At 36.4% G+C, this 20,453-nt stretch overlaps 1 long non-coding RNA gene across 2 annotated transcripts in view; it reads right to left on the minus strand.

The window, feature by feature from the left end:
* LOC123614653 (uncharacterized) overlaps positions 1 to 19,291 on the minus strand; it is an 82,960-nt gene extending 63,669 nt beyond the window's left edge. For both annotated transcript variants that reach the window (XR_006722104.2, XR_006722102.2), the window contains exon 1: positions 19,154 to 19,291. This is a non-coding gene — a long non-coding RNA (uncharacterized LOC123614653). The remainder of the gene's footprint in view (positions 1 to 19,153) is intronic.
* Positions 19,292 to 20,453: the final 1,162 nt, after the last annotated feature.

Consider the following 20,453-nt stretch of genomic DNA (forward strand, 5'->3'; position numbering starts at 1 on the left):
AAGCACACGAAAACCTGACAAAACTTGGTATGTGTAGGTGGAGTGGGGAGGAACCTCTTGTAGTTATTGCTTAAAAGGAAGGAAAAGAAGTTTGCGATCAAATGTGAACACATGGTTTGGTGTTTCTAAACAAAAAGAAATAAGGAAGGCATTGAAAATGTTGAAGAAATACTGCACAGCAGTGTACAAGAGGAACAAAAGAGCAATGGAACGAGGACAGAATTGAATGAGGAAAGCTGAGGCATAATAGCTTAAGTCTTATAAAAAGCTTAATGTAATGGAAGCTACAACATAGTCCACTGGAAGCTTTCTTTAATGGAAAAGAGCCATCCCACCTCCATTAGAAAGAGAAAAAGAACCTAACTGATCATTGACTTTCTCCCCTAACATGCAACGCTCCATTCACAGTAACTGTGCAGGGTATTGTCTGCAGAAACCCACCAGATGGTCTGAGTAGAGAGGGAGAAGAAGCAAGATGATACGATGGAATACAAATCAGTCACTTTTATTACAGCATTGCTTGGAGTCTGATGGCAGTGGCAGACGGTGAAAGTTTTATTTAGTATGCATTCGATCTTGTTCCTTGGGGAATCAATTTATTTTGATATTTTACCTCAAACATCAAAATAATACACAGACCTGAAGGCTCTCAGCAGACTTGCTTAGTTTGTCCCCAGAATGGGGTCAGATCCAATCTCCCAGCCTCTCAGGTTACAATTCATTAGAAGGGAGAACAAGATGACTGACAATGTGAGACAAATGGACCAAAAGTTCTTAAAAAGAATATTCAACCATTCTGTGTACACTTCTTAGAAAATTTCAGTAGGCAGAAGAGAGAGTAATTTTGACTTCAACATGGCTTCAATACGTTTTTTTAATGGACAAAATAATCTTAAATATTCTGCTTTTAGAATACCAGCAAAGAATGTATTTCTATCTTCTCAGAAAGAATCATAATATAGGAACTGAGGTAGTCCTTAACCTGAGAAAATGGGTGGGCTGAGAATTCGTAATACATTTTTCTTTAAAGACAACTGACAAGAGTACGTAGCCAGGTGAACTTCCAAGCGCAGAATGTAATGCAAAACTCAGTCTGGGGTCCTGGTTTTAGGTCATGAAGTTAAGGAATGAGAAAAGGGAGGGAAAACAAGAGATTTTCACCCTCTTTCCAGGGGGAATGATCAGTTCAAGGTAAAATTTAAATTTGGCAAGATTGGTCTTTGATTTGGGGCACATGCCAGTGTCCTCAGAGCCACATACACCTCAATGCCCACAGGCTGTCCGAAATAGTCCCTCTGCCCACTACTGTGGGATTCCAGGCAGGCCTGACCTGTTTCTTAAAATGCTGCAGGCTCCAACATTACCTATTTTATTTGCCATACTTTCTCTTTCAGACCATTCAATTTATACCCCAATGTCAAGAAGAAAACAATCTGCTTTAAGTCCCTCTTAATGCATGGATGATCAAGAATCCCTTTTTTGTTGGCATCCTTTAAGAGAATTCTTGTTAATCCAAGGACATCAGCAGTTAACAGACTTCATTTATCTTCATAACATGAGATGACTATATTCAACCAGTGTAGGCAAAATTTTTTTCTGAGCCAAAGGCCACCAAACAGGTTAGTTCTTCCTGAATGGTTATCTCTCTCAGGAGACATTTTCTCCAAGATGTTCCTGATTTTTAGCTTCTTCCTCTTTCGTTATTTTTGTATTTAAAAAAACAAACCTTTTTTACAGTGACATAGTGATTCCTGAGGAGCATTGGTGATAACACTGGTATTGAAGACTCTAGCAGAGCTAAAGCAGGGGCAGGAATAGCAATTCTGATTTGTAAGGTAGGTGTTTTAAAGCAGAGAAACTGAATGTATCCCCTCTCATGATCCAATTCAGTAGACTTCAAAATGAACTGAACATAAGAGCGAGACGTTTGCTCTTGTCTGACTAAATCCCAGTGAATCATCAGCAGTACAAAAACAGTATACACAGCATTTGACAATAATAAACTGTAGGATGGCAGAAAAATTTAACATATATCTTGTGTGAAACAGAAGTGTGTTTCCTCCATGGGGTGTTTTTTGCTGGGATGTGCTGGGGAAAGTCATGAATAAGCAACATGAACATTATCACCTGAACACTCAATTGCAAGGGCAACACAGGTTTCATTGCTGGTATGTGCTACTGAGCAACGCAGTTTGAAAATTTATCCAAGACTGAAAGATGAGCGATCAATTATAATTTATAGAAAAACACGATTGAAATTCATTTACTTAGTGTCCTAACCCTTGCCAAATCTTTAAATCTGTGGTATCAAATAGAAAGTATAGATGAAGAACAACATTAGGCAAGTAAGTATAAATTTACCACCCTGAGAAGCACCAACCAGGCAAGAGATAGGCCAGAGAAGTATGATAACTCAGAAAGTAAACAGGAATGAAAATATTCCCTCCAAATACCAATGGGTTTATTCGTTGTGAGCTCATCGATTCCTTAAGCATGGCCAGTTTTAGGGAGAATCCTATCCCAAATGGCTGTGCTCTGAGGACAGTTCTAGCTATTGTACACTAGGTGTTTCCCATCCCTTCTCAATGATGCATTTCTGGAGATTCTGAGTATAGGAAAATAATCTGGCTAATGATGGACAAAATATATTATGTTAATTATGTGCTGGGTTTGGTGGTAACTGTTTTATGTACATTATCTCACTTAATTCTCATAACCCAATGAGATAACATTTTAACATCTTTATTTTACAGATGAGAAAAATGAGACATAGTGAGGTGATGTCTTCCTCAGGTCACACAGCTGGTAAGTGGTGGAACAGAGACTGGAACTCAGATCTGCCCAAGCAAATTCATGCTTTAAATCCATGGTCTTAAAAGTGGGTCCATGCCTGCTAGCAAGCATGCAAGAAGATTCACTTGGTGCCAGAAGTTAATAATAAATTGTATATTTAAGAAAAAGCAAAAAACTAAAGTTTACCAACATCTAGCATTATAGGCTGACACAGGCACCCTCACGAGATCTGCATGTCAGATGGTCAAATACTACATGTGGTACATGACTTATTTCAGGGAAGTGCAGTCATTTCACTATGTGGAGGAGAAGGTAGTAGTGGGCACTACTGTCGCTTTTTGCATATTGTCACACATCACAATATGTGTGCTCATTTTAGTGCATTTCTGGATTATATTATACACTTTGGAATGGGCAAACTGCTTATTTAAGACAACTTTGGTGGGGGGAGGGTATAGGTCAGTGGTAGAGTGCATGCCTAGCATGGACAAGGTCCTGAGTTCAATCCCTAATGCCCCCATTAAAAATTAATAAATTTATAAATAATTTATTTAATAAATAAATAATAAATAACAAATAATAATAAATTAGTAAATTATTTAATAAATAAATAAATGCACCTAATTACCTCCCCCCAACAACAAAAAAGAAAACTTTGGTTCTAAGTAATACTAAAATGTAAGCACCAATGAACAAGAAAAGATGGGACTAACAGTTTTAATATCAATTTTTTTTTATCAGTCATGAACAGTAAAAATGATGGTACAAACAAATCTGATTGGACAATGGCCAAGATATATTTTCTGATTTTTCTGGAATCTATGTGAAATGCAGATGTACATCCACTAACATTAACAATGAATCCCACTCTAAATGGATACTGTCTTAAGCTATTAGCTGTTGATAGTATGAAGCCATATTGATTAGCAAGACATTAAACATTAAGCATTTTGAACATGAACATATATCCCTACAAATACTTCAGCGATATTTAAAATGTTTAAAAGTCTCCATGTAATATTTGATAAGATTTCTCTAAACTTAATCCTAACTATTTAGAAGCCTCTTTTGAAGTTTCTTAATATATGTGTCTATGTCTATGACATAAATATGAATATGTATATTAAGTGCACTATTTTTTAAACTGATTTGGGTGCATGATCAAAACTGTTTAGAGATCAGTTTTCTAAATCACTAATATTACGTTGTTTCTCTAGGGAAAATGAGGCTTAAAGTTGTTCTGTGATAGGATGTGTTAGTATTAAGAGAATGAAAACATGGCACATGTTTTCTCAATGGTCTATTTAAAACTTTAAAACTTTTAGCTTCCCCTTCAGTCCCTTTCATTTGTCTTATTCTACATAATCTTTAGTGTTTTTAATACAGACTTATGTGTCAGAACTACTCAAAAAAATACTGGAATTATAGTTTCATTATCCTATTTTCCTGAAGCAGTGCCTTCTGGAGCCTTATTTAACATATAAGTGAACTTGTCTACTATAGCAAGTTTGTAAAATAATATATTTTACCTTATTGTCTTTACTTATTTATTTCTTAGAGGTTGGTTTTCTGGGTTTCCAACTCTGTGAAACACTTATCAGCTGAGTTTCTTCAGCAATTGTGAGATAATTAGATATGACTGCTATATTAATACTTTTGTGTTAACATATAAACTATATTTGAAAGCATAATCTGGGTCATGCATATTAATTTCCCTCTCTCATGCATGACAAAGTCAACTAACTTCTTGAGCCAATTTCACTTAATAGCGTTGACGCTGTCATACACCTGCTGGCAGCTCCTTGAATTGCAGTAAAGATGCTTTGCGCTAGAACTGAGGTACAATTAGCAAGCTGTAAGATGGGCAAAACACACAGAGGATACCCAGATCACCAAGAGTAGATAAATCTACTAGGGCAGGACATATGAGGCAAGGAAGTGCAAACCTGGGGAGAATTAGCATCAAGGAGGTCCAGAGATAGACATCAGACAGATATACTGTCAGGTAAGAACCCATAGGCTCAGAAGAGACTGGCAGAAGGCAATCATGACTCAAAGCTAGAACTTTAGTACCTGGGGGCAAAACCACAAAACCAATAGAAATACATGATGCAAGTACTCTTGAAAATCATGACTGTGACCCAAATTCAAGAATTGGACCACAAAGGGAGAGCCTGAAATTACATAGTAAAGCAAAAACTGAGTTTACTGGAAGTAGGGTACACTTTCGTAATATTGGTAGCACTCGAGCTGGCTTGGTGCTTAGCTGTCAAGATAGGTATCTAACATCATATATTCCTTATGCTTCAGAGTCAGCAGGTGGGTTGGGGTTAATCAGCCCTAAAGTTGGGGCAGATGGGAAGTAGACTCAGGAAAGTATGGTAGGGACTTGCTAATCAGAGGAAGTGTCTTACTAATCATTGTTATGAAGCGGTGGCAAATTTTGTGGTTCCTTTCATTTCTATTTCCAAATTGGATTTCAACTGACTATGTTCAATATAAACGGGTATAACATCAGTCCGCGTGATGAAATCTAAATCTGTCAGTGAAACTGTATGTCCTGATGCACAGGTTGTATTAGTCGGAGTTCTCCAGAGAAACAGAACCAATAGGAGATATATTAAAGAACTGGCTCATATAATTGTAGAAATTGGCAAGTTCAAATCTGCAGGGTAGACTGGCAAGCTACAAAGTCAAGGAAGAGTTGATTTTGCAGCTCAAGTCCTAAGGCACTCTGCTGGCAGAATTTCCTTTTTCTCAGAGGATGGCAGTCTTTTTGTTCTTAAGGTCTTCAACTGATTAGATAAGGCCCTACTTGTCCACACACACTATGGAGAGTAATCTGCTTTACTTAAAATCTACTTATTTAAATGTTATGGTCATGTGTACACCAGAAATTGACACAACACTGTAAACTAATTCGACTTCAATGAAAAAATAAAAATTAAAAAAAAATTTAAATAAATAAGCTCATGTAAAAACTACCTTCACTGTACCATCTAGACTGGTGTTTGACCAAATATCTGGGTACTGTGGCTTAGCCAAGTCGACTTATAAAATTAACCATAATCCAGGAGTTCATATATTAATTTACTTCAACAAAATGTATTGCTTACTCTTTATTTGGCACAATGTGCTATGAATCAATTAGGATAGGTTGAGACTGGGTGTGGTACTACCAGTTATGGGGATATTGCAATATTCCAGGCAACAGGTAAGGACATGAAATAAGGCAGCAAAGGGAATGAGAATGGAGGAAAATGGACAGATAGAATATATTTAGAAGATAGACTTAGTAAGACCTGGTGTATAATTAGATTTGGGAGATGGTAAGGAAGAGGTATATGGACATTTGGATGGATGGAGATGCAATTCATTAGAAGAAGGAGTAAGTTATAGAAGATGAGTTTATTTTTAAATATGAGATGCCCTGGGACAACTAGCTGAAGTTATTCAGCGGGTAAGTGGATATATGTTCATGTGTATCTAGAGTTCTGGATAAGGATATACACTTAACTACTTGGTCAGGTCGAAAAACAAAGAATCATATTTGACCACCTACGCTCATCCAAACTAACAAAAATCCTGTCAGTTCAAACTTCGGAATCTCATCTGAATCTTTTAATTTTTCCCTATCTCACTGCTACCAACCTAGTCACCATCATTTCTTGCCTCAGTTATAACAGCTTCCTAACCGGTCTTTCTGCTTCTCTCTTTGAACCCCCACCATGGTCTATTATGAATTAGTCACTATGACTCTTAAAACATAAGCCATATCAATGAACCTGCAGGACATTATACATTATGAAATAAACCAGATACAGAAAGAAAAAAACCCTGCAGGATCTCACTTATATGTGGAATTGAGGAAAGTCGAATATATAGAAACAGAGAGTGGAACAGTGGTTTGCCAGGGTCGGTAGGTGAGGGAAATGAGCAGATGCTGGTCAGAGAGTACAAAACTGCAGTCATGTACGAGAAATTGGTCTAGAGAGCTAATGTACAGCATAATGGTTAGAGTTAATAATACTATATTATATACTGGAAATTCGCTGAGAGTATATATTTCAGATGTTCTCGCCATACACAAATACTGATAACTATGGGAAGAGATGTTGTTTATTAGCTTGATGGTAGTAATCATTCTACTCTGTGTATGTCCATCAAATTATCATGTTGTATACCTTCAATATATATAATTTTTACTTGTAAAAAGTTTTTAAAAAAACACAAACTATATCATATCATGCCCTTGAAGAAAATCATAAAATGGCTTCCCATTTCACTCAGAGTAAAAGGCCAGGTCCTAATAACTGCCTACAAAGTTTTAGATGAATGCCCCACTCCATTGCCTTAACTAATACTCTCCCCTCTCACTCTGCTCCCACCATATTGGTCTTGATGTTTCTCAAACCTGCCAGGCATGTGCCTGCCTCAGGGCCTCTGTGCTGTCTGTTCTCTCTGCCAGGAATATACATCCAGCAGGTATCTACATGACCCACTTCCTCATTCCTTTCAGGTCCCAGCCCAATGCTACATTCCTACTGGCAACCTTTAGTGACAATCTTATGTAAAATAGCACCTTGATCCTTTAACTTGCCTTATTTTCTTATAGCATTTATCACCAATTGGTATATGTATCTGTACCTTCACTAACTGGAACATAAACTTAATAAAAGACTTTACTTTGTTTCCATCTTCATCTCCAGCATCAGATTCATTGAATATGAATAGTAATTGCAGTCACAAGAGTGGATGCATCACCTATGAGATCTTATAACATGAGAAGGGGTCCCAGTACTGAAAGAAGTCAACATTTAGGAAATGAATAGGAAAAAAACAATCCACTGAAACTGAAAAGTGACCACAAATGTAGAGAAGAGATGCTTGGATTACCAAAACAGAGGAAGAAGAGAATTTTAAAAAGGAAGGAAAACAAATGAAATGTACATAAGATACAACATAGTTTATATTTGCCATTTTTTCACACTCAATGACTTTTTATTAAAGCTATATGAGTAACTCTGAAAGTAAGTTTGACTAAAATTGCATCAAGACCACAGTTAATATTTACAAATTGTTTAGAATCATTTTATAAACTAGAAATATAGGGAGACTTAGTGTTAAAAAAAATGGCAAGGTATTGGAAGTGAATACTTAGATTTACTTTATATTACAGTTGGAATCTTTTCAAGGAGTACACTAGATTCAAGACTATATTTTAATCTCCGTGAATAAATAGAACTACTGAACTGTGAAATGACTAAGCAAATTGAAAAGTTCCATACAATTTTTTATTAGCTATAATGAGAGATTTTTATTATCTGTGGGATTCATAAAACCTTGCCTGAAAAATCACAGGTCATTTTGAGAGTGATCTCAGCTCAGCTGGGACAGGACCAGAGCATGTGTGTGTGTGTGTGTATGTATTGGGGGAGGCAGTAGAATTCCTATTGATAAGATTGACAGAGGGAGCAAGAGATACATGTATAGAGAAGGGACAGTTCAGGGGGCTGAGATGCGTCTCAAGAGGCAAGTTCAGGGATATTCCATACTGAGTCTGTGCATGCCACTAAGTTGATGAGTTTCTCTGAATTGGTTGTGATGGTGGTGGTGGTGGTGAGGAGCAAACAGGAAGGACAACATTTCCTCAAATATCCTAGGAGATGAGATACATAGCTTAGGTTCGCCAACAGAAATGAGTACATGAGCAAGAGAGGACAGTGTAAACTCACAGATGAGGCTGAAAGGGAAATCTGGAACAAGAACCAAGTATTAAAAGCTGAAAACACTGAGTAAGGCTTTACAGTAAATTACCTGAGCATAAGTGATGAATGAGATGTTGTATCTGTAATCTGACTATTCCACAGATAGTTTACATCCTGAGATTCCCTTGTCCTCTAGTAAAATATGTCCTAAACATTTATTTAGACATGATGTAAAAGGCACTGTGGTGGGCACTGTGGAGTTTCAACAGAAAAGTTCTTCACTGGGGGCTGTATTGTTTTAATACTTGCAAAATTAGCAAAGGGAAAGCTATGAATCTAAAGGATTTTGTCTTTGGACAAGAACTGGAAAAAAGTGGTTCCTACTCTTCCAATGGTCAAAGCAGAAAAGTACCTTCTATTAATCATTCTTTCTGTGTATAACATATTCTTGAATTTTGTAGGAGATGTAACTGATTTACTGATCTTGATCAGTCTGATCTTAGTGGGTTACAATTATAGAACTTTTGTTCTCTATCATCACTGCTCCTAACTATGCTACTTCTGATATCTCTTCCATAATAGGTGACAGATACCGTAAACCTATCTTGACCAGATGTCAAAGCTCTCTGGTCACTGGCTAATTTTAGGAATTTGAATAAGGCATGTGATTGAAAACACTCCAATACTGAATCTCATAGAGGATTCAATGCTATCTTCAGAGTGAAATCAGGAGACCTCTCTCAACACTGACAGGAAAGCCAGCCTCTTCCTTATAGGATTGGGAGACAGAAGGGAGAATAAGAGACATGGTTGGGATCACCTTACATAACAAGTCTTCTGTCAGCTGCTGGTGACTTCTAATATGTCATCATTGATGGAGTAACAGGATTTTCTAGGCTCTATGACAGTAATAAACAACAACCTTGTACCAAAATTAGCCTATGCGACCAACAGTATACAGCAGAACTGATGATATGTCATATCTGAGATTAGGTTCATAAAAGATTGTGGCTTCCATCTTGTGTAATCTCTCCGTCTTGGGTCACTTCCTTGGGGAAAACAAAATCTCAATTGCTTGCAAAAACAAAAGCAAAAATTACAAATAAAATTTTTCATTAATCTTACAAAGTCTTCTGGCGTCTAGGTGACTCTTCAGTTCATATTCCTCCATATGTTGGTTCAGCGTTTCAGGATGCTTCAGTCAACGTGGCATCTCATCAACAAACACTTCTACAATCACCACAGTGGGAAAAAGTAGGCCATGGCACCAAGAACTGGCAACTAAATCCTTCAATATAGAAGTGATACATGCTACTTCTGCCTATTTTGTTGGTCCATGCAGGTCACACCACATGGCCATATCACATAGCTTCAATGGGCAAATGTTCCACATGTCCAGAGGTAAGAAGGATTTGAATATTAATAAATTATGTTAACGCCTACCACAAACATTTGTTTGTTTGTTGGTTGGTTGGTTGGTTGGTTGGTTTTTTGGAGAGTGGAGCAGTATACAGTGTACAGAGTGATCTCAGTGAGCCTCCTCTTTGGCAGATGGTATCTTAGAATCACACCCCAACCCCTTCTCTGGTTGAAATGTTTTCTCAATTTTTGGCTGCCTAGGTAGCCCTGCTGCATCTGTCTCTCCTGTACCATAAACTGCTTCGTGTGGACTCAAGGGAACTGCTGAAGTCCTTCGCTGTACACCCCAGTGCTATGGAGTACTGGGTAGTGATTTGTGTGAGGGTTCTTCCCTTCTTACCAAGAACCCCACACTACATTCCCTCCTTGCTCTGGCTGTACTAGCAAGCTCCCTGCCTTCAGACATTTCTAGTGCATCTACTTACACCACACAAACTCCCAAACTCCATGTCAGGCTCTGCTATGAGCTCCCTCACTTCCCTCCACGGGCGGTGCCACAGGCAGGCCGTAACAAGCATCATGCCCAGGACCGAGATACTCACCTCCTGTACCTGCAGGGGAAGGCGAGAGAAAAGCTGCTGTGACTCGCCTTTACGGTGCTTACTAAATGCTGGCTTACCTTACCTCTCAGCACGCTTTTGCTCTTCTAGACTTTGGGAGTGGCCTGGGAGATTCTATAGGCTAACACAGTCAGTTCAGCAGCTTCTCTATAATAACCAAAGGAGATATCTGGCCCCCATTATTGACTGGGCTTCGGAGGACCCCCTTACAATATGGACAGTTTAACCCTTCTTTGTTCTCAGCTTTGGGCTGCAGATATTAATTCAAAAGCAAAAAGAAAAGGCACCCTCAATATCCTCTTCTGTCAGTAGTTTTGGTGTATATTTTGCTTGCATAATCCTTAAAAGAAAGTTGAAAAAAAAAATAGGCACTCTCTCACACATTTTTAAGTTAATATCTAAATTTTTCCCCAAGTTAAAAAAGCTACAAAGGATTCCATTTCTGGGCACACTGTAAATGTTGATTTTAAAATTTCAGAAGAAAAATGTCAAGCCTACATGAACAAGATGATGCACTCCCCATGCCTTGAAGATACTGCCACCTTTGCTTTATCTTTTTTGTTATTATTGTTGTATTGAAGTATTTGAAATAATTTTTATGACCCATATCATAATACACCCCTATGCTGCATTTCCACAAGTATGAAATTTTTATAAGAGAACCATAATGTAATTCTCACAGCGAACAAAACCAATAATAATTCTGTGATAATCTGTTTCAGTTCTTTATCGTTGTGTGTGGGAGTCAGCCTCCAAGATGACTCCACATGAGCCCCACTTTCTGGTATTCAAACTCTTAGATAGTACCTTCCCACACTGTACCAAACTTGGCCTATGTAACCAAGAGCATACAGCAGAACTGATATGCCACTTCTGAGATTAGGTTAATAAAAGACTGTGGCTTCCATCTTGGGTACACTCTCCCTCTTGGGTCACTCACTCTGGGAAAAAAAAAAAAAGCTGCCATGCTGTGAGCTGGCCTATGGAGAGGCCCACATAATGAGGAACTGAAGCCTCTGGCTAATAGCCAGAAAGGAGCAGGGGCCTGCCAGCAACCATGTGAGTGAGTTTGGAAGCAAATTTTCCAACTCCAGCCAAACTCTGTAATGACTGTAGCTCTGGCCAACAGCTCAACTCCTACCTCATGAGAGACCTTGAGCCAGAAACACTGAGCTAAGCTCCTCTGAGCATCCAGCTTCTCAGAAACTGTGTAATGTAATAAATGTTTGCTGTTTTAAGTTGCTAAATTTTAGAGTAATTTTTAAATAGCAGTAGAAAACCAATACATTGTATAACACTACTCCAAAAACCTTAATGGCTTAAAACAACAAGGTTTTATTTATTATTTTTATGGCTCTGAAGTGACTGGGCTGTTCTTCTGATCTTGCCTAGGCTCATTCATGTGGCTGCATTCAGCTGACAAGCTGTCAGGGGGCTTGACTCATTAGGAACATCTGGGGTGGCTGGACCTTTCTCTTCACATGGACTATAATCCTGGTCTTTTGCAACAGCATGTCAATTTCAGGGCAGAATATTAAGCGACTGAAAGCAGAATTTTCAAGGCTTTCTCTTTAAGTTTAGGCTCTGGAATATATACAATGCTGCTTCTATTATATTCTATTGGTCAAAACAATAGGGAAGATCAAATTCAGGGAGTGGGGAAAAATCTGCCACCTCTTGGTAGCAGGAGCTATAATGTATTGTGGCCGTGTTTTCCAATCTACCCCAGTTTTCTTCTAGGCCCAATTATTTACATCCCTCCCTTGTATAAAATAGTTTATCTTGTCTCCCAAAATTCAAGTCCCATAATGATATTTGGCTCAGGCTCAAAGTCCTAATCTCATTATCTAAATCGGATCTAATGTAGATCAGACTCATTAGATGTAGTTCATCTAGTACATCTCTGGAAGTGCAGATCTTTTTGATCCTGAGACATGTCAAGTAACAGACATATTATCTGCCTTCTTCAGATAAACCCAAAGGTGAGTCAAGGATAGGATTACTACACTAAATACTCTCATTCAAAAAAGGGAGGTCCAAAGGTCAACAAAATAGATAAATCTTTAGCTAATCTTACCAAGAAAAAAGAGAGAGGACCCAAATAAGTAAAATAAATGAAAGAGGAGACATTACAACTGATACCACACAAATGCAAAGGATCATAAGAGACAATTATGAACCATTATGTGCCAACAAATTGAATAGCCTAGAAGAAATGGATAAATTCCTAGAAGCTTTTGACCTACGGAGACTAAATCATAAAGAGATAGAAAACCAGAACAGATCAATTACTAGTAAAGAGGTCAATTCATTAATCAAAAACCTCCCAACAAACAAAAGTACAGGGCCTGACAGTTTCATTGGTGAATTCTACCAAACATTTAAAGAGGAATTCACACCAATCCTTATAAATTCTTCCCCCAAAATAGAAGAGGACAGAATATTTCCAAACTCATTTTATAAGGCCAGCATTACCTTTATAACAAAACCACATAAAGATACTACAAGAAAAGAAAATTACAGGCCAATATTCCTGATGAACACAACTGCAAAAATCCTTAACAAAATATTGGCAAACTGAATTCAATACACCATGATCAAGTGGGATTTATTCCAGGGATGCAGAGGGCTCAACATCTGCAAATCAATCAATATGATACACCACATTAATAAAATGAAGGATAAAAATCATATGATCATCACAATAGATACAGAAAAAGCATTTGACAATATTCAACATCTATTCATGATAAAGACTCTGAACAAAGTGGGTTATAGAGAGAACATACCTCAGCATAAGAAAGGCCATATATGATGAACCCACAGCTAACATATTCAGTGGTGAAAAGCTGAAAGTTTTTCCTCTAAAATCAGGAACAAGACAAAGATGCTCACTCTTGCCACTTTCATTCAACATAGTACTGGCAATCCTAACCAGAGCAATTAGGCAAGAAAAAGAAATAAAAGGCATCCATATCAGAAAGGAAGAAGTACAATCATCTCTATTTGCAGATAACATGACATGTATAGCAAACCCTAAGGACACCACCAAACAAACTGCTGGAACTAATCAATGAGTTCATTTTCATTTCCTGTACTTTGTCGTGCACAGCTAGGAGAAGCCAACTGTCATGTTCAACATTCTTCAGAGACTTGTCCTTAGCCACAGCTTTAAGTTCATTTATGTATACTTCCTATTTTCCAAGTTTACTTGTGTGACATTTTGATATTTCTTCAGCTACTGCAGAACATGAATTCTCTTTTTACCAGATTCAAAGGGCAGCTCTTCACTGCCTTTACAGTCTTCACTAGCTATTTAGCATTCCTCAAGTCTTTACCAACAGATTTCTCACTGTTTTTCTAGCCTCTGCATGCTTTCTGATCCCATAAACAATGTCACATCTTTTAGTGTTTTATTACAACATCACCATGTTTCTACATAAAAATATCTGTATAAGTTATCTATTACTAAGTAATAAGCCACCCTCGTGGCTTAAAACAGCAAGATTTTATTTTACAACACCACATTTAAGACAGAGAACATATCCATTACCCCCAAAAGATACCTTTGTTCCCCTTTTCAGTCCATCCCCATCCTGGCCCCCAGATAACCACTGATCTTTTAGTCTATCACCATGGATAGATGAATATGTATTTCCTCCAGTTTCACGTAAATAGAATCATGTACTGTATACTCTTTTGTGTTTGTAATCTTTTTCTCAGCATGATTTTGATATTTACCCCATTTTTTATGTTCAAGAAGCCCTATGAACACAAAGTAAGATAAATACTAGTGAAACTACATCTAGGTGCTATAAAATTGATGAAAATGATGGAGAAACAGCAAATCATAAATGCCTCCAGAGGAAAATAAAGGTAAATTGCCTCCAGAGTAATAACATTAGATGACAGCTGAATTCTCAATAGAAACAATGGAATTTTGAAATTCTTAAGATCATATTATCTGATCACAGTGCTAACGAGCTAGATATATTAAAATTCAAATATATAACTAGGAAATACTCATACATTTAGAATTAAGAAATATAATTATAAATAATCAAATGATAAAATTAAAAACATTTTGAGCTGAATGACAAAGAAATTTGAACATATCAAAATGTGTAAGACAGCCACAGATGTTTTTTAAAAGAAATTAATAGGAGTGACATTAGTGAGAAAGGTGGAATAAAGCCAGCTCAGTATCCACCCCTCCATAAAAATAACAAGAACCCTGGCAAAAAAAATTGTCAAAATAAACTTTCAAAACTCTGGAAATTCACCAAAGGCTTACAACAATCACAAAAGTGCTTAATCAAATAAAATGGTTGAATCTCTGTAAGAACAGTGAGCTTTATAGTATTTTAACTTGCATTATTTCCATCCTCCTCTCCCCAGCTCCATGAGAGTTTTGGAAATAACTGATCCACAATCATGGTGAAAATCAGCAACCTAGTAGTCATTGGAGTGGTCCAAATGGAGTTTAAACTTTTTCAAGGCCTCATTTTTAGCAAATTGTCATTATTTGACTTGAGAAAACCCCACACAAAAGGCTTATATTTATTTGATTGGATATATAGATATCCCAGTGCCATAAGCCTTTACCCTGGGAGTATTTGTCTAAAACAAGAAGTAGCAGTGATTTAAAATCACAGCTGCCTCATATTCTGATAATAGTGGAAGCAAACAACAAGCTCACAAAAAACAAGAAGGAAAAGATGAACATAGGAGGCTTTAAAAATCTTTGACTAATTTCTGGAAATCTAGAAGGCCCCACACACATGTGTGGGGCTGTGTGCATGCTCAGGGTAGTACATGCTCAGGAAAGGCCCTAAACAATCACTTCTGCTAACCGTGAGGCTCTGCACAAACAGGAAGTGAAGACTAAGGCAGAGTTGTCAACTGTCTGAGTGTTGCTGGTATGCTTCAGTACACACAAAGGGCTCCTAAGCAAGGGCATGGAGACTTACTGGTTCTAGGCATTTAACGAAATCTCTGTCTAGCCATTAATTAATCATTAAGATAACAAAGCAGAGACTTCAGAGGCCGTACTCAAAAATTAATACATGCTTTATAGAAATAATTCTGGAAACTCACTAAACAAACAAAACAATAACAATAACAAACAGGAAGGAAGGAGAATCTGACATACAGAATTACCATATTATAATATACAAACTGTGCAGTTTCCAATAAGAAAAATATGCAGCACTCAAAGAAACAAGAAAGTATGGCATGTTCACAGGAAAAAAAGAAATTAATTGAAAATGCCTCAAGGAAATCCAAACATTGGACTTATTAAACAAAGACTTTCAGTTAACTGTCTTAGGTATGCTCAAAAAATTAAAAGAAACCTTAGACATAGTGCTAAGAGACACCAGGCGAACGCTGAATGAAGAAATAAATAGTATCAATAAAGACAGAAATTATAAATAGGAACCAAAATGAAATTCTAGACCTGAAAAGTAAAACAAATGAAAGGATCATTGTTTTTGGTATCCAATCTGTCTTTAATTGGTGAATTTATTCCATTTATATTTAAAGTGTTTACTGGTAATAAAGGGCCCACTTCTGTAATTTTGCTATTTGTTTTCTATATGTCTTATATAGTTTTTGGTTCTCAATGCTTCCAATAATGACTTCTTTCATCTTTAATTTTTTTCTAGTGTGCCATTTTAACTCCCTCTTCATTTTCTTTTCTGTATAGTTATTTTCTTAGTGATTTCAAGTGAATTGAAATTAACATCCTAAAATTTATAACTATCTGTTTTGAATTGATATGAACTTAGCTTTAAAATCATTCATTAACTCTATATCTAAACATCTCTGCTTTCCCTTTATCATCACAAATTACATCTTGTTACATCATTTGACCATTAACATGGATTTATAATTATTGTTTTATGTATCTGTATTTTAAATCGTATAAAAAACCAAAAAGAGGTGTTACTAACCCAAAATATAATAATACTTACTTTCCAATTGTACCAGTCAGTAACCTTCTGCAACCAATTAACAAAAAAAAATCTAAAAACGGACAGTAAAATTTATTAGAAATGAACAGACCCTGACAAAGCTACATTAGTATATTTTTCATAAGTTCTAGTCATTGATAGATTAAGTATACTGAATATTCATAAGGTTATAAAATTTGAATTATATAATCAATAAATATGATATAACAGATAAATATTTACATTTTATACTAACTTTACAACCAGGTAGAAAATTATGAGAATGAAAATTTCTTTTACGATAACAAGACTATATAATTCTTAGAAATAAAAACAGGAAGAAATGTACAGAACTTAACATGGAGGACACTATAACACTTTACTGAGGGACATAAAGGAAGAATCAACTAAATGGAGAGATGTAAAATTATTCTTAGTTAGAAATACTAGCTGTCAAATTTCCCTACATTAATTCATGATTTAATGGAAGTTCAATTAAAATACCAACCTTCTTGGAAATGGAAAAAGATGAAGTTCATTTGGAAGAATATGTGCAGTAGATTAGACATGGACATATTTTTTAAAAGAAAAAATACGAAAGGATGTTCTTGCAGATTTAAAAATATATTATAAGGATACATATTTTGGAACTGGTACTGAAATAGGTGGATAAATCAGAGGAATATACTAGATATTTCATAAAGATACAAATAGGTATGAACATTTGATATTAATTTCTTAATTCAGCAAGTTTGTATTGATCTTTTCATGTTCTCCTATCACTCTTTAGGTACTGGGAAACAGAGGTTGAGTAAGAAGACAAAATCTCTGCCCACATGAAACATATGCTAATAAACCAGACAATAAACAAGTATATAGGTAAATACATAATTTCAGGTAAAATGAATGCTTTGAAGAAAAATAGGGCAGACTAAGGAGAGTGTGGTGGGTTTGAGTGGTATTTTACTTTAGATGGAGTGTTCAGGGAAAGGCTTTATGAATGGGGAACGTTTAAGTGGAGATCAGACCTGAGTAAAGGAGCAAGCCATGCTCACTGTCCAGATAAAGCAAACATTAAGGTCCTTACATGGGAATGAGTCTGGCATGTTCAAAGATAAGAGGAAACGCTGGTGTGGCCAGAGATGAATCTGAGAGATAGGGTGGCATTTTAAGCTGGTAGGACAAGTTTGTATGTTTCAATAAACTCAGTGGGGACACCTGGAAAATCATACCACTATAATTCCACAGGAATGAAACATTTCTTTTAAATTCTAGAAGAGAATACAGGTGGACACAAATTATTATGGGATGGGCCTGGACTTTCTAAGCCTTGCATCACAGTCGTAATTCATTAAGACTGATAGATCTGTTTAAATAAAATCTTACAACTTCTCTAAGTCAAACACCACATAAATTGAAAAGTAAATAAATGAGAGAAAATATCTACAAACATAAATGACAAAGAATTCACATCATTAGTATAGAGTAAGGAAGCTCCTACAATTCCATAAGTAACAGACAAGTATACCAACCCAAAACAAAAAGGCAAAGGACACAACTGATGACAATACAAGTGGACATCAAAATGTGAAAAAAGAAAAAGTAATTTCCTTTTTTGACTAGGGATCAGTGTGTACAGACATCATGCATACTGCTAAGCAACAGTGTAAATCAGCACAATATTTTTGGAGAAAAGTTTGGCAGTAGTGTTTACCAAAGACCTTGAGGCTAAAAGGCATATTCCCCCTTTTTAAGAGGTAGTGGGAAAGAAAAACTGTGAATAATCAGAGTTTATAACTTGCCGTATTATATGAATTTGTTATGTGACTTTAAGAAAAGTCACACAATCGCTCTGCTTCCATTTCCTCATCTGTACCTATTCACAAGTATATATGTAAATGTGAAATGAAAAAGAAGTCTTTTTTAAATGCTATACAAATGCCATTTGGTTTTATTATACAGAATGATCTGGGGCCAACACCAGAAATGCTTTAAAAACATTTTTTATATAAATAGTTTTGATCTTTAATGACCAAAAATATTAGTCACGATCAATGTTTTCATATAATGGTTTGGTCTGGGAACTTCTTTCCTTAAAATATTAAAAGTTAAAATTAAAATTTTGACTCCCTTACTACTTGTGCAACGTTTAGGTCTTATTTTACTTTTAGAAATCTGAAGGCTTTATAACAACCTCCTGTGATTAATTTTAAAACACTAAATCTACTGAGCATAACTTAAAACCTTTTTTTCTTTGTCTTTCATAGACTCTGTAATGATGTGTAACTCTTTTTCAACTCATTTAGATTTTTCTGGGATTTGGTACCATCATGAGAGTTAGGCATTTTATCATTCCAGAGCCTGTAAATGATTCTCAAAGAATTAGTCATCTGAGAGTGGTACATTAAACTTCAGAGAATACAAATTTGATTACATTTGGCACTAACCAAATAAAACTCAACAAAGTAGGAGCCCCCAAAAGAGGCCCAGTGCGGCAGAAATGTAAGAAAGCGGTGAATTAGCAAAATCCTTACCTTTCTCCTTTTTTACTCTGCAAGAGTCAGCAGCACCAGCCTCATTAAAACAGCCAACAGACAAAACCTTTGATAGAGTGGGATCTCCATCTGCTTGGAAAGCAGAGGGATCTCTGGAGTTTTCAACAGAGTGATCTATAGATACTATGTCCCACATTTTCCCTACAATATTTTAAAAACCATACCTGCATTATTTTACAGGGTTGTTTGGTTGAGGATTAACTCCTGAATTGCTGTTGGGAAGGATGTCCCCATCGGCTTTTCAAAGATCTGTGCTTCTGAAAAGAGTTGTGTGGCTGAAGGATGAATCATCCAGCTGGATCTCTTTGTGATTTTCCCAGACAACCGTATGTAAGGGAGGAGGAAGGGGGAGGGAGGAAGTGATGAGTAGATATTGGTTAAGTAGGGAGAAGGATCTGGAGGATTCTCTCAAACCAAAATTAAAAATAGGAGAAACCAGAAATATGACTTTACACCCCTGAAATGGAAGAGAATTTTGGCGTGAGGAGAGACTTTTTCTGGTGCATGCAGAGGGGTATGAAATAGGGAAGGAGTTTTCAGAAGTGGCAACTGCAATCTCCTGCTAACAGCCAGAAGGAACTGGCAAGAAAGCTCCTGGCTTCTCTTTTTATTCACATCTGTGAGTTCTGTATTAATCTGCAAATTTGCCTTAAAATAGAATTGTTTCTTCAGGCTTATAGGTAAAGGTGCAATCTGCTCTTGTATTTCCTATTCTAAGATTAAGGTATTTCTAACTTCAGTCCTTTCGTATCTATAATTAAAATGCTTCATGGTTGTAATTCTGGCTCTACCAGTAGAGGCAATGTCACCCATTTTATAATTTATGAGTATGCTGAAAGATTTAATTCCATTAAGCAAGATCATAAAAATCTGCTGTCTGAAGATATGATGCAGTAATTTGAAAGGAATTAAATATGCATTCCTGTTATAGCTAATAGAACATGGGTAGCAACAGTTCTTTGCAGGCTATTAGGAATGAGCTTATACATCTTACCTTTAGAATTTTGAAACGCAATGGCATTATTCTACTGACACACTGACTAAATTACCATGATGGCATTTGAGTTTTTTTAAGTCAAACTATTTTGCTCATGTTGGTTAGTGGAAGGGAATAATATTTTTATAAAAACGACAGAATGAATATTGGAAAGGGGGAATAGAACTCCAAGATATGTGGGAAAAAATTTAAACTCTTCTTTCTTCTAAATAAATGTACAGTTCCTGATCCAGAGGCATCACACCCCAGAGTCCTAAGAGATTTTATAGATGAGATTGTTCAACATGTCTGTTCATTATTACGAAGGGAGAAATACACCAAAAGATTAGAACAGGGAAACATCATTCCACTAGCCAATAAGAAAAAGAAATGGATCCTTTACAGAGTGATGGATATGTATTCAAGTTGGTGCATGAATTGAGAAGGAATTATGAAAGTTTGTAAGCTCTTAGAGGAAGGAATGATCC

Source organism: Camelus bactrianus, chromosome X, assembly GCF_048773025.1.
Source record: "Camelus bactrianus isolate YW-2024 breed Bactrian camel chromosome X, ASM4877302v1, whole genome shotgun sequence".
Lineage (NCBI taxonomy): Eukaryota > Metazoa > Chordata > Mammalia > Artiodactyla > Camelidae > Camelus > Camelus bactrianus.